This window comes from Montipora foliosa, chromosome 1 (genome assembly GCF_036669935.1).
Source record: "Montipora foliosa isolate CH-2021 chromosome 1, ASM3666993v2, whole genome shotgun sequence".
In the NCBI taxonomy this organism is placed as follows: Eukaryota; Metazoa; Cnidaria; class Anthozoa; order Scleractinia; family Acroporidae; genus Montipora; species Montipora foliosa.
Window position 1 is genome coordinate 33,813,360 of NC_090869.1, and position 13,248 is coordinate 33,826,607.

The 13,248-nt window shown below is 39.7% G+C and overlaps 1 protein-coding gene, 1 long non-coding RNA gene and 1 pseudogene across 3 annotated transcripts in view; 1 reads left to right on the forward strand and 2 right to left on the reverse strand.

Annotated features, from left to right (window-relative positions):
- The window catches only part of LOC137997192 (HAUS augmin-like complex subunit 4), a 26,793-nt gene extending 26,273 nt beyond the window's left edge, over positions 1-520 (forward strand). For both annotated transcript variants that reach the window (XM_068843055.1, XM_068843064.1), the window contains exon 8: positions 1-520. This exon is cut by the window's left edge and continues 1,793 nt beyond it. The gene's annotated coding sequence lies outside the window, so the exon portion shown is untranslated.
- Positions 521-4,432: 3,912 nt separating this feature from the next.
- On the reverse strand, positions 4,433-7,574 carry LOC137977212 (uncharacterized; annotated as a pseudogene).
- Positions 7,575-11,302: 3,728 nt separating this feature from the next.
- Positions 11,303-12,412, reverse strand: LOC137977221 (uncharacterized). The gene is made up of 2 exons (XR_011117799.1): positions 12,354-12,412; positions 11,303-11,646 (listed from the first exon to the last, which is right to left on the reverse strand). It is a non-coding gene; the product is annotated as an uncharacterized lncRNA (long non-coding RNA).
- Between the last annotated feature and the right edge of the window lie 836 nt (positions 12,413-13,248).

Consider the following 13,248-nt stretch of genomic DNA (forward strand, 5'->3'; position numbering starts at 1 on the left):
TGTAATTCGAGTACCCGTAAACAAACACGTTTTCGTGGAAATCAAATTCACCTACCTTCGAGTCACCTCGATTTGCTCACAGTATATAGTAGCTGTAAACTCAAAACTCGGCAGGGCAAAATACAAGGAATAAAGCTACCTTTGGAAGCAATTGCTTTTTATTCAGATTCATTTTTGGCGCTAAAAATGTACGTTGAACAAAAAGTGGCCGAGAACTGTGGGCCCCTTATGTACTCGTTCTCGTCCTCGTCCAAGAATCTAAAGTTCCCTATTGATATATCGAATGTGGCCTTTTTTGTCTTCCTTGACGCTCAGAGTTTGTGACAGTTTTCTGCTTGTAAAGACTAGTTTTGAAATCCAAAGAAAAATAAGATTGAATTTTTGGTCACAGGGGCACTTTAAACTTTTTTACGAATGAAAATCTTTTCTTTACAGAAAAATATGGTTTTAGACGAGGTTATACTACGGATGACTGTCTCGTTTATCTATTAAAGAGATTACTATTTCTTTAGATGAGGGAGATTACGCGGTGTCCCTGTTTTTAGACTTAACTGCATGAGTAAAGATTTCGACACAGTTAATCACCAGATCCTGTTAAATGAACTTGGGTGTTATGATATTCAGCAGAGAGAAATTAGTTGGTTCCGATCTTACCTGTTCAATAGGAAACAACAAGTGCATGTCAACGGTGTTGCTTCTAACTTAAGCGTATCTCAACTGGCGTACCACAAGGCTCAATATTAGGACCTCTTCGTTTTCTCGTCTATATGAATGACTTCCCCCAGTCCTCTGCTTTCTTCTTATCTAGACTTTATGCAGATGATACATCACTTCCAGCCTCTGGACCCAATCTGGATAATCACTTTTCTGCAGTTTATGAATGGCTTACAGTAATAAACTAACCTTAAATCTCACAAAAGCTAAGTATCTCATTTTTATGCCTCGTCAAAAGGAAAATTATAATTGATGTCCTCCTTTAACAATTGCTAATATCTATCTGTAGCAGTCGCCATACGTTGAATACTTGAGTCTGCGTATTGACTGTCATCTTACTTGGCACGAACACGTCGATTATATTTCTAAACTGGTAAGAATGTGAATGTCATGACCGAGTTGGGGAAATATGTATCAGTTGCAACACTCAAAAGTCTATTATTCTCTAACCTCTCCTTATATTTCATATAGCTGTACATTGTGGGGTAATAATTATAATGCTACGCTCTCTGAGGTCGTAAAATTACAGAACAATAGCGCACGTGTGGCTCTTTAAACACGAGCAAGACCAAGATTCGCATGAGATTCAAATTACACGTGGCCTGCCCCTCCCCCCACTTCACATACAATGTTGACAACACATCCCACGGTGTATTGGGTGGGGAGGGGGCACATGTAACAGACTTAAAGTATAGCACTGCCTTCAGGAGTAAGAGTCAAATCATCGATAATTACTGGTTTTGCATTACTGTCCCAAGGAGTTTTGTCCATGATTGAAGCTACTCGTATTATAAACGACGTCCTTCTGTATGATCATTTTAATAGGGATAAACTCTATTTTTGTTTTCCCCTCGGCTCAAACTTATACCGTACATTGCGCTGCATTTCCCGCTCTCGTTTACTGGGCAAGATTGGGTAAAATTGGCTAAAGGACAAAACCCCAAGCCGAATTGATAAATAATCAATTTTCTTTGAAAGGATACATCTTTAACTCTGGAATAGTATGCCCAGTATAGGTGGGGCAACGAAAATCGCTAAAATAGAAAATAAAGCGGGCAGGGTAAGGGGAGGAGGTGGGGCAAAGAAAGAATAATAATAAAAGCAAGGTGACACACGCTAACACCAACCCGGTGTGGCCACCACATCACGCATGCGCACAACCATTTCACCCGGTCAATTAGCAGCCATGGACAGCTGTTTCGGCCTTTTGGGCCTCATCAGCATGGCGTAGCTAACATACCAGGCGGGTGTTTTTAGCACCCCTTTATTTGAAAGAATGTTGTTCCAGTGAGTGTACTGAACAAATGACCATGTGCTAGCGGTTTCCCATACATTAAAACGCCGACTCTACGAGAGGGGCTTTTGTTTATTGAAATGCACCTTCCCCCAATCCTGTGACGCATTCCTCGCGGCAACAAACTTCACAGTCCCATGTGAACTTTCTGCCCACGGCATTTCTCGCACAAAGACACCTTCGGGAGTCAACATAAAAACTCTGCAGGCAAATATTTTCTATCTACCAATTGCTTTAGTATCTGAGCTCCATAATTACAATACACGTAGTGCATCGCAAAATCAACTTCCTATGCCCTTCTTTTCGAATACATATGAGAAGATTTTGTCCAACTATTATAGGTAGATACTTTTGGATCAGTATTCCTCATTCAATTAGATTTAAATCAATAAGAAAACAGTCTAAAAATCAATTGCACTTTTTTATAAAATTTATTCTAATAGTAGATCACACTTCGGAATGATAGATGCAATTTCGGGTCCTCATACCTGTGACAGATTTGCGTCCTACTGCAACTCTCAGATACCTGAATACAATTTGAGATTTGCATCTCCTGGTAGCTCTGGGGTAGATGCGTTCGCGCAGAGTTGGAGTGGTACCAACAATTGGCTGTACCCACCAGTAGATCTCGTTATTCCAGTTGTCAGGAAACTGCAAAGTTGGTCGCGGTCGTGATACTTTATTAGTTCTTTAATGGCTCTTTAGCGTGTTTTGGCCGTTTCGGGTTTATCTCCCAGCTTTACAGTCTAAAACTTATGGCAGAGAGGTTTTCAAAATGCCTAGAAATTCAGATCAACTGACAGAAGGTCCAGACTAGAGCCAGCACCTATAGAAAGAAGAAATCTCACGGTTCTGGGGTTGCCCAGCTTTTGACATCCTGGCACTTCGTTTAGCTTTTGCGCAATAGGTATAGCGGTGTTAATCTGGTGCGCTAGACTTCACTTTCGCCTTCTGGTTGCCTATACTTGATGCTACGTTTATTTGCGTTTGAAAGTCGAGAACATGAGGCTGCGCCATTCAGTCGTGTTCTTGGGATGAGGTTTTTGGGTAACTCGAGCGCTTTTCAACCTTTTGGTGAATCGGGCCAAAAAGGAGCCGTGCGTGAGCGTGCACAGCACCATGTGGTGAGGGTTTCCGTATTAAGAGCTTTGCGCTACTGAGCGCGAACACCAATTGGTGAGGATTTTCGGTTTTTTTTTTTTTTTTTTTTGAGGGCGCGCGCAACAGAGGCGTTTCCATCGCTGATGCATAGTTTTGTCTTAGGCAATGTGTTGACAATGTGGCCAGACCTCAGACAAAACGTTCACTGTGACTTCTCTCATGAAGACTGTCTTTATCGCAATCAGGATTCTCCCGTCCTATAGCCTCACAAGAGATCTGTCGTTAGCGGTACCTTCTGACGGATCGCGTTCAGAAAGTACTGGGACAATTTCACCTTATCAAGGTTTTTTTTTTCTTATGCTGACACGCGTTGTTTGAATGCAAGTTTTCCTCTGTCCTTATATGGCCTTTTTCTTGCGTTTCATCATCTGTGACGTGCATTTGAAAGCCAATGGTTGAAAGTTTCGTCTGAAGGCAACTTCAGTATTTGCGACATAGCATTTCCACGCCTTTATCACTGTGCTTTGAGGTGTTTAGTTGAACATGACGCTAAGCATATCCAGTCTATTCCTCATCTGGCAAAATTGCAATTGGATCACAAGCTATATATTTATCCAGGCGTGTCGGTCATAAACCTTTGAAAAACCTCGGACCACATTTTAATTTGCTCAATATTATCGAAATGCAATCCGTTATATCTTGTCCTGTTTTCTCAATCCACAAGTATTTTAGGCATTCTTGCATTTTTTGCATTTTGTTGCCTATTGCGATGTTTCATTTTATGACGGTTAGTTGAGAATCACGAAATTACAAAAAATTGCTTCATCGATCTTGAAAGGGGTTATGATAACCCCTTTCAAGATCGATGAAGACAAAGCCGATTGATTTTCACACAAAAAGAAACCGCAACCATTCGTACTTCCGTCTGATGGGGGAAATACCCAGCCTATGGTGGAACATAGAAGTCGGCAGGGAACACCTTTTTTTCGCTGGACTTTTTGTCGCGGAACTTGGGGGAAATTGAAAAAGGAATTCAGCCCCCTTCTCAATTTCGCGGATTTCCCTCCATGCCCTCACCACTAAAACGGAAACTTAAAAAAAAACTGATTCTTCTCCCAAATATGATGCACGCTATTCTCAAAGAAAACCAACAGAAATTTTGTAGCCACAAGGTGTTACAATTATTGGTAGAAACGTTTCCGAATGAACTCAAAAAATAGGATTATATATATTTCTTTGAACCTTGCCTCAGTCACGGTACTCTTTCTCAATAAATTATTAAGTGAATAAATACCAAGAATAAATTGCGTCTACCACTTTTATTTTTTCTAACTGTAAAGATGGAGATCTCAGTTTCATCGTTGTTGAGTCATGTGTGGTTCGAAGTTATGTGTTACTACACATTTGGTTCAGTATATCTAGAGACAAGTTAAAGAATTCTTCTGCTTGTGTCTTTGTAGTTACATGTGGGAAATATTCAACAGACCAGTAAAGTTGACCATCTACGGTCATCAAATTGTTCCCGAATATATGGCCAGTTCTTGCGGCTTGAACACCAAAATATGTTCCAGCAAATTTATACGGGCTATTTTCAGGCTGATTTGTTTGTTGAGACCCGTAATTATTAATGTTAAAAATGTGGCTTCTACGACCCTGGTTGTCTTCGTAATTTGACATTTCGCAGTATGTCGGAATATCCATACAATGATAGAGCTTCAGCAGATTTCGATGCTTTCCGGATTTGATCTCCGCGTGGACCTCGCGAGTGCACATCCGCGCAAGCTCCCAGAAGCCTTGCTGATCTTTGATTACAGGAACAGCGGTTGACAATGTACTCCCAGTGACATAAGCACCGAATTCATTACTGTTCAGTTTGGTTCACATTCTTTTCTCATGCTGATAGAATACGTCGATTGAACGGCCACTGGACATTTTAAGCCTCCTTTTTCTCGCTGCATAATTCTAGCAATTGCCGAATTCGTAGACGCAGTTATTGCACCATGTACAGTACACTTGTTGGACTTGCAACTCTTGATTAAACATTCAGTGTCTTCTTTCGTGAGAGCTCGAGTCAAAAGACAAGTCTTTTTTGTTACCGATGGCTCTGTGCTGGCCACAGGAGGGTAAACCGAAAGAAACAAATTCTTTGGTTTGAAAAACAATGCTTTGATTTTTTGGAGCATGAAGAAACTTGAAAACATCAGTCTTTCTGAGACATTAGGCCTTGCTAGTTCAGGAATTAATTCTTCTAACTGAGGTCTTAATGGAAGGCTTTCCACCTCAAACTTTTCACCGTTGTGGAGAGAAATCAAGAATTTCTGTAGGTATTTTTGAAGTTCAAAGATGGACAGCGCGTCACAGATGACGTGTTGGAATGTAAAAAGTAAAGCGTTCCGAAATGTTCCATGGCTGTAGGTTTCTTTAAGCAATCTCACACGCCACAAAGGACCCTTTTCAATGTTAAATAAATAACTATTTAGTTCTTCCTCAAAGCCCTCTATCCAGTTATCAGCTGTTATCTTGTTTAAGAGCTGAAAGTCTACCGTTTCTGGGTTTTCCATTTCCTCAAAATAGGCTTGGTTGTTGTCGTCGAACTCCTTGATTCTCATTCGTAACAAAGGATATCGTTTTGTGAGAAGACCAAGCGCTTTTTCAAGAAGTTCATGACTGAGTTCTTGCTCAGAGTCTAACAGCAAAACTGAAGTTACAGTTCCCCAGTTATTTGTTTTTTCTTTGCAACAACACTTGTTCCAGCTTTCCAAGGTGCCGTGACAATCTGTTGTTATTGGATCTTTGAACGGTGAAATCAGCTTTTGTGTCTTTTCTCCTGGAGAACTTTAAAATAAACAGCAAAATAGAAGATGTAAAGAGTAACAAGAAAATGCCAAATCCCAACGAGATATCAACTATGATGGACGACATACTGTCAGGTTTGACCTAAGAACCTCTTATCCTCTGTGCACGATAGCTTTAAACTTGATTTGAGAAAACTCGGAAATTTATAGCCAAATTGTTCGTGATCTTCAGGTATTGTTTTATTGTTGATTGGATAAAGGGATCACGACAAAAGCATTTTGTTTGACGTCTCACAGTGACACAAAGAAAAGTCACCGGAAAATATTGAAGACGTCATTGCGATGAACAAGGGAAGTCATTGAGCTATTTTAGGTAAATATGTCACAAACAAAATGCACCTGACGAAAGTCACCACTAACACTCGCAAATGCGAAACATTTGACTTTGCCGGTCAGTTTCAATATTGAGTGGACAAGTTTATAATTATTATAACTATTATTTTTGTTGTTTATGTTGATTTTGGTGTAATGATATCCGTCTTTGGGATGATCGTATGAAGCGTATATTTACAGACCAACCAAGTTTCAGGAATAAGGTGGGAATTGCCTTAGTTTAAGCGGTTCCGAGCAGGGGCATTCGCGTGATCTTTGCTAGTCTCTCACTCATGCTTCAACAATAACCTTGCATGGTGTGTATCTGACAGCATTAGGGTTGAAAATAACTAAGTACTGACGAGCTATTTTAAACGTTTTATGGAGATATCTCTAGCAAACAGAAGGAGGGCAGGCAATATCAAAAATTCAAAAGTATGTGCTTTAAATCTCTAAGCCTCAGTATAGTATTCTTTTCTTTGCTTTTCTATATTCGCTTCATATCATGACGTGAGATTAAGTGCTGAATTTCAGGGTTTTTATGCTGTTCTTAAACCTATAAATTGATGTTTCATACTTATGCTTAACAAATCGAAGGAGTTCTGACGCCTTCAGATGCACCACTGCTAGCAGTCACTTGAACTCATTCCCGGTAATGAAACGAAGCCACGAACGAACATTTTCTTACCGAAAGAAATGACAAAAGGACAAATTGTTAATTAGGAGCAACATAAGCAATGTGTAATGTTTGATAAGATCAATGAATTTTGTTCCAGTCTGTTTCATTGATTATAAACAAAAATTTAAAACTGATAATTTCTGTCAGTTTCTGATTACCAGGGCCACTTCAAGTTTATTTTAAGGGTTTCGATAAGACAATTATCGCCCGTCACGAATCAATTCCAAATCTCTGAAAGGGCTGAGAAATTAGTGAAAGAGTTTTTAAAGCATGAATTAAAGAGAGAATGCTAACTTTAGACCAGGAGAGGTGATGTTTCGAGGTTATACTAAAAAACCTCATTTTAACTTTCGAGTTTGCAATATCCATCAATGACATCTGACCTGTAAAAGTTAAATTGAATCAGGTAGAGTTTCCTAGTAGCGAACAGCAGTTCTTTGGCTGTACTGTGAGAATATAGAGAGAGACTCTAATGTTTTCCGGAGAGAATATAGTCACTAGAAAAGATGGAGCAACTAAAGATCGAGCGCTTTTGTGAAGAACAAAGCTTTCACAATACGGGAACAATAATTGTTTTTCAGTGATAAGGAAATAAGTGGCCATGTATTCTGCAGTTGAGCGTTTTGTTATCTCTCCTCTCTATTGGATAACAGTCTTCAGTATTTCTTTTCTGATTTTCTGCCGATTTAAGATCTAGGAATCTATCAATCATGATCAAACTCACCCAGAGAAGACTTCAGACATCAACCGGGGCTCTCACTGTGCGCTGTAATGCAATCTCTTTCCAAAATACAACCAGTAAGTGGTTTGTGCAAATGATTCTAAATTTGTGGCACTTAAAAATTAGTCTGATCAAATCGTCAACTTGAGAAACGCAAATATTTAAAGCTAAGCCGAATAGGAACGTGGGGAAAAATTGAGATTAAGGGCGTCAAGTTCCAAGGGTCTTCCATTTTTATTGACGCTGAAATGTAATGCTTTCTAGAACAGGATCTTCGCAGTACATGTAATGCGTGTTGTAATGATCGACATGAAAACAACTCAGAGAACTGTAACTACCTTTCGTTGGCGAATAAAGACTTGTCTGGAGGATTTTAATCAGTGCGTGCTTGTGACAGGAAGGACGGAAAATTTTCTAATGTCACCGTGACATTAGAGAATTTTCCGACTGGCAGTCGTGCAGTTCCTGGTCACGGTAAGCCCTGGATTGTAACAAAACCTAATCATTTCTGAGATCTGATTATGTCAATGCTATTAGAATTAAGAGAATAAGTGTTTATGTTAGAAAAGAAAGAATATCATATCATCATATCATATCATACATCTTTATTTACCCTCGGATTTTTAGAGTAGCTTGGTGTAGCTAATATCTCCGAGCATTTACCCTCCCAACCATGATACACTACAGAAGACAGACCACAACACCGGGAACTACATGCCCTACTCTGCGACAAGTGTGCGGGTTCTGTTACGGGTTCTTTATTTGAATTGCAGAGAGAAGGAGTTTTAAATTGACTCACGCCTAAAAAAGATAAACAATCAAAAGTCGCGTGTGTCACCATGAGCTGCTGTAAGATCTCGTGATCTCACTGACGTGACAGTTGCTTCGTTTTACCACCGAACAGGCACAATTTAATTTCATGGGTTAAAAATTTTTAAAAACTCGACGCCTCTCCAAAATTTATTTTACGTATGTAAAAAATCGTGGTAACTTCTTGCGTATTATTTTCGCGGTATCTGTTTATTTACGGGATGACTAGCAACAACAGAATGAACATTTAGCTCATATACGTATAATGGCTTTTGAAGCGGTTTAACACAAAAATACAAAAATAGACAATCGGAAGAGTGATGACGTCATAGTCAGATGATGTTCACTTTATCTCATTTCATTTATTTCCGCTACTAAAACTCCATTTAAAAGTAATTTCTAGGTCATTGTTAAGTTGCATAGCGAGTAAGGGAAAATTATTCCTACTGGCTACACACAAAATCATGTAACTGCACTGCTGTCGCGACGCGCGTTGCTCCTCGAAGTCAAGCACATGCCAGGCTATCATCACGGTTCATCAGCGAAAAAAGTGAGCAAGCAACCGACATATATAACAGCCAAACGCTGAACCGGAAAGGAAATCTGTTGCTTGCTGAGGAACGTCTCGACCACTCGACCGTGTTCGGTCGAACACTCGACCGAATTCTGAGATCAAAACCATAAACTACAAAATTTCACGCACACTTGGTTTTCGACTTATATTAAAGGAGGATTGGTCAATCTATTGTTACTTGACCCCTGTAAGGTGAAATCGGCCGTCGTTTTGAGAAGAAACTAACAACAAGAAAAACAGCAAAAGGAACCTTGTGGCGAATATAAAAAAAAAGGCAAATGCCAATGTCGTGTCAATTAGAATGGACAACAGGCTCTTCTTTGTGTTGCAGATTCGCCTGTGAGCCCCGCTATGGGCCTGATCGAAGGTGATTCAACCAAGACACTGTACGGACGCGATTTCGCTTGGCCTCCTACGGCGAGGGACAATAAAGTCACAGGAGAAAAGTGAAGACGTTATTACGTGCAGGAACTGAAGTCATTGAGCTGTTTTAGTAATTGTTCTCCAACCAAACTGTTTTAAGAATGTTGATTAGGCAGGTTTTGTTTAAAGAAAAAAGCAACGATGATAATATTTTTAGGTGCCGTTGTCAGCATTAATGATCCAACGTACACCGACAGGAAAATTGTCCACGGTTGCTTGCTTCGAAACTCGGGATTAATATCCTTAATTAAGGAATCAGTTCAAAGTTGAAAGCCAAGTGTGCGTGAAATTGGTCTCAGAATTCAGTTTATTTTTAACACAGCCCTGTTTTCGGATTATTCCATCTGGCTTATCAAGGGGTGTCCAATTTTCTACTGCCGCTTTTGTCCGGGACGTTCCCCAGCTAGCAAGAGATTTCCTTTCCGGTTCAGCGTTTGGCTGTTATGTTTGCTGCTTTCTTCCTCACTTTTCTCTTTAGTGAACGTGTGAGTGGTCTCTAATTTTGGCGACCGAGTAAGGAGCGAGAGAAATACGCGCGCGTTCCCGAATCGAAAGACGCGCCGGTCGAGAAGGGAGCTTCAAAAATTTCCTGTTCTCCAATTTGTTAAACCGCTTCAAAAACCATTATGCGTAAATGATCATTCTGTTTTCTTAGTCATCCCGCACATAAACAGATGCAGCGAAAATACGTAAGAAGTTATAAACGGATACCGGTATTTTTCATCGTCATAAAGATAGTGGCTTCGCCAAACAGTTCCATCTACGTAATAAATTTGCAGAGGCCTCGAGATCTTAAAGATTTTTCACCCAACTTAACTGGGAATTTAATTGTGCCTGTTATAGCAAAATGAAGCAAATGTCTTATTACTGGGATCAAGTGGTCTTTCAGCAGCTCGCTGTGGCCCAAACACACCTTTTGATTGTTTAAGCACACTCGATTTTCTTTTTTAGGCGTGAATCGAATTGTCTTGTGCAGAGCCCGTGCAGACTCCTCAAGACTCCGGAAAACGGAAAACGGAAAACGCTGACAGGTGGGGCGGTGTCATTTTCAATTTGGTTTTAAAACGACAGTTACTGAGTGCTAAATTTGCATTTAGTAGAAGTCCATGGCCGTGGTACCTGCCATCTTTCCGGCAATGTGGTAGCTTGTGTTGAAGAAAAAAACAAACTCAAACTGGTCAGTGAAACACTGCGCATTGATGCGACCTCCCGCGGTTCGAAAAGAAACTCTTTAATCCAAAAAAATGTATGGGACTTTTCGGCAAAGATTTGTGTCCCGTCATTGATAATTTCTCAACTGATGAAACACAATGCGAAGAGTGGATTGCTTTCCAAAACTTCACTTTTGTGTGGTTAATTCGTGCTACGGATTCTTAATTTCTGGCACTCAACGATTAGCTTCCCACCTTTGTTTGAGGACGTTCAGGGGCACCCAACGAGAATGTAGTTCAAAACCACTTAAACATAGCATTGTTAAACGTATTTTAGCTTTTAAACGGCAGATATAGGCATATTTTATCCCCTAAAAATTTTTCATCTGTTCGGATTTCCTAGCTGAAAGTCTAGTGATCCGATAATTATAGGGATAAAAACTTACCTTTTCGAAAATTTCAGCCAGAAAAAAAGGTTCCGAAAATTCTAGGTGACCTTTTTAGGGTAAAAATTCGTTAAAAATGGGCAATTGTACCATGTTTTAGATGTTCGAAAATCCTAGGACAGGCAGGCAAGCAAGAAAATTTTTTACAAATGTTCCGAAAATTCTAGATCTCAAAATCGTCTTCCGAAAATATATTTTCCGAAAATTGACGTTGGGTGCCCTGGACGTTCCTTTGTATTTCAAATTATCAACTTGAAATAAGTCGATAAGGCTAAGCCAAACGAAAAGCTGAAGAAAACATAGATTTAGTGCAATAGCTTCCATGGATCTTTCATTTTTAGAAGAAGTTCTGTAATGAAATGCTTTCTTGAACACAGTCATCGTACTAAGTCAATTTGAAATGACGTAATGACGATCTCGTAGGGCTGTAATCACCCTTCGTTTGCAAAAATACTCATCTGGCGGGAGGGCTTTAATCAGTACGTCTTTGTCAATGGGTTGACATAACATTTTTTCCTTACGTCACAGTCGTTTGGTTCCGGGTTGACTTTTCATCTCTTGCCACTCTGAAAATAACAATAGGACAAGCGCCCGATGCCCCTGTAACAACACCTACCAATCATTTTGTGAGATTCGATTAATATATTATTGGAACGTTATTGGAATAAAAAGAATAAGTGTTTCTTTTTTTGGAAAAGAAAGAATAGAGGTTGGATGACAAAACAACAGCAAGAGGTCCGGTTGATGTCATACAGCTCTCTGAAAATACGTAGAGAAATAGAAAACAAAATATAAGACTGTTAGCCCTTCGAGGGGACAGAAAACGTTTCCTCTATTCGACTGAACTATAGAATACACTCTGACCAGAGTTTTTCTCTGTCCTGGTGTGGGCCCATTTCCATCAGTAGATACTTAGCACTTCACATTATACTCTAATCAGTTAAGTCTGTTCAAATATAAGTGCTACACGGCCAACGTTTGAAAAAAACGAAATCCCTCCTTATAGAATACGTGGGCTTATTTCCTTATCTCTGAATTAACATAGTTGCTATATTGTTTTAGTATAAACCAAAACAGTGGATAGCATTGAAGGCGCGCTCTGATCGGCTAATGAAACTCCGAATACCCTTCGCGCTTTGCTATTCATCTTCGAGCAACTAGCGCGGTATTTCCGCCTGAAAACATTGTCATCGTTGCTGGAATAAATGAGTAAAATAACCTTTTTGTGTTATATTATCTCCCTATTTTAGAATATACTAAAACAATTATTCACCTCAGTGTCGGTGGCTAATGGAGGACCTTGCCAAGTCTCGGCTCGGTAAATATCCACCACCGCCAGCTCCACTTCGGCGACAAGTTGTCTTATAAGCTTCGGATTAATTTGCATGTGCCCTGAATTCTGTAGTTGCTCCATCATTTCTAATCACCATATTCTTTCCGACAAATCTGAGCACTGACACATGCGAATAAGACTCTCATCCGGCTCCATTTTCTAACAGTACAGCCAAAGAACTACTAGGAAACTCTATCTGATTCAATCAGACTTTTACAGGTCAGATGTCATTTAGGATATTTGCAACAGAGTTGATCAGCATGATCACGAAACATGACTCTTTCTAGTTTAAAGGTTGGCATTTTGTTCTTCAGTAATTCACGCTTCAAACGGGTGCAGATGGCATTTGTTAAGCCTTTTAGAGATTTGAAATTTCATTTGCGACGAGCGTTAACTAAAACGGCAACACGGAAAGGGGTGTGATATTGAAATGACAGAAATAGCAAAGATCACGCGAATTAGCCCATTTCCGAGTTGCTGTATGCCTCAGTTTAAAGCGAGTCATCGTGCGCAACCTTCAAATGGAAATGAGTGCCTATTCTTATCCAAATCAAACTCATTTCCCTTACAATGGGTTGAGCACCAAGACTCACTTTGAAACCGAGACAAACAGCAACTAGGACATTTTTGCACCGGAAACTGCCTAGACTGTGAACTAATACCGTATTTAATCTCTTGCATTTTTGCACTTTCAGGGTGGGCGCTTATTAAAATTTCACCATTTTCAGAAAGTAAAAACGTTATTTGTGTAACAAAACATGAAAGAATATAAAGCATACTAGAATTTCAACGTGAAAGTGGGTGCGGGATTCAGACTGTGATGAAGGAATTACTT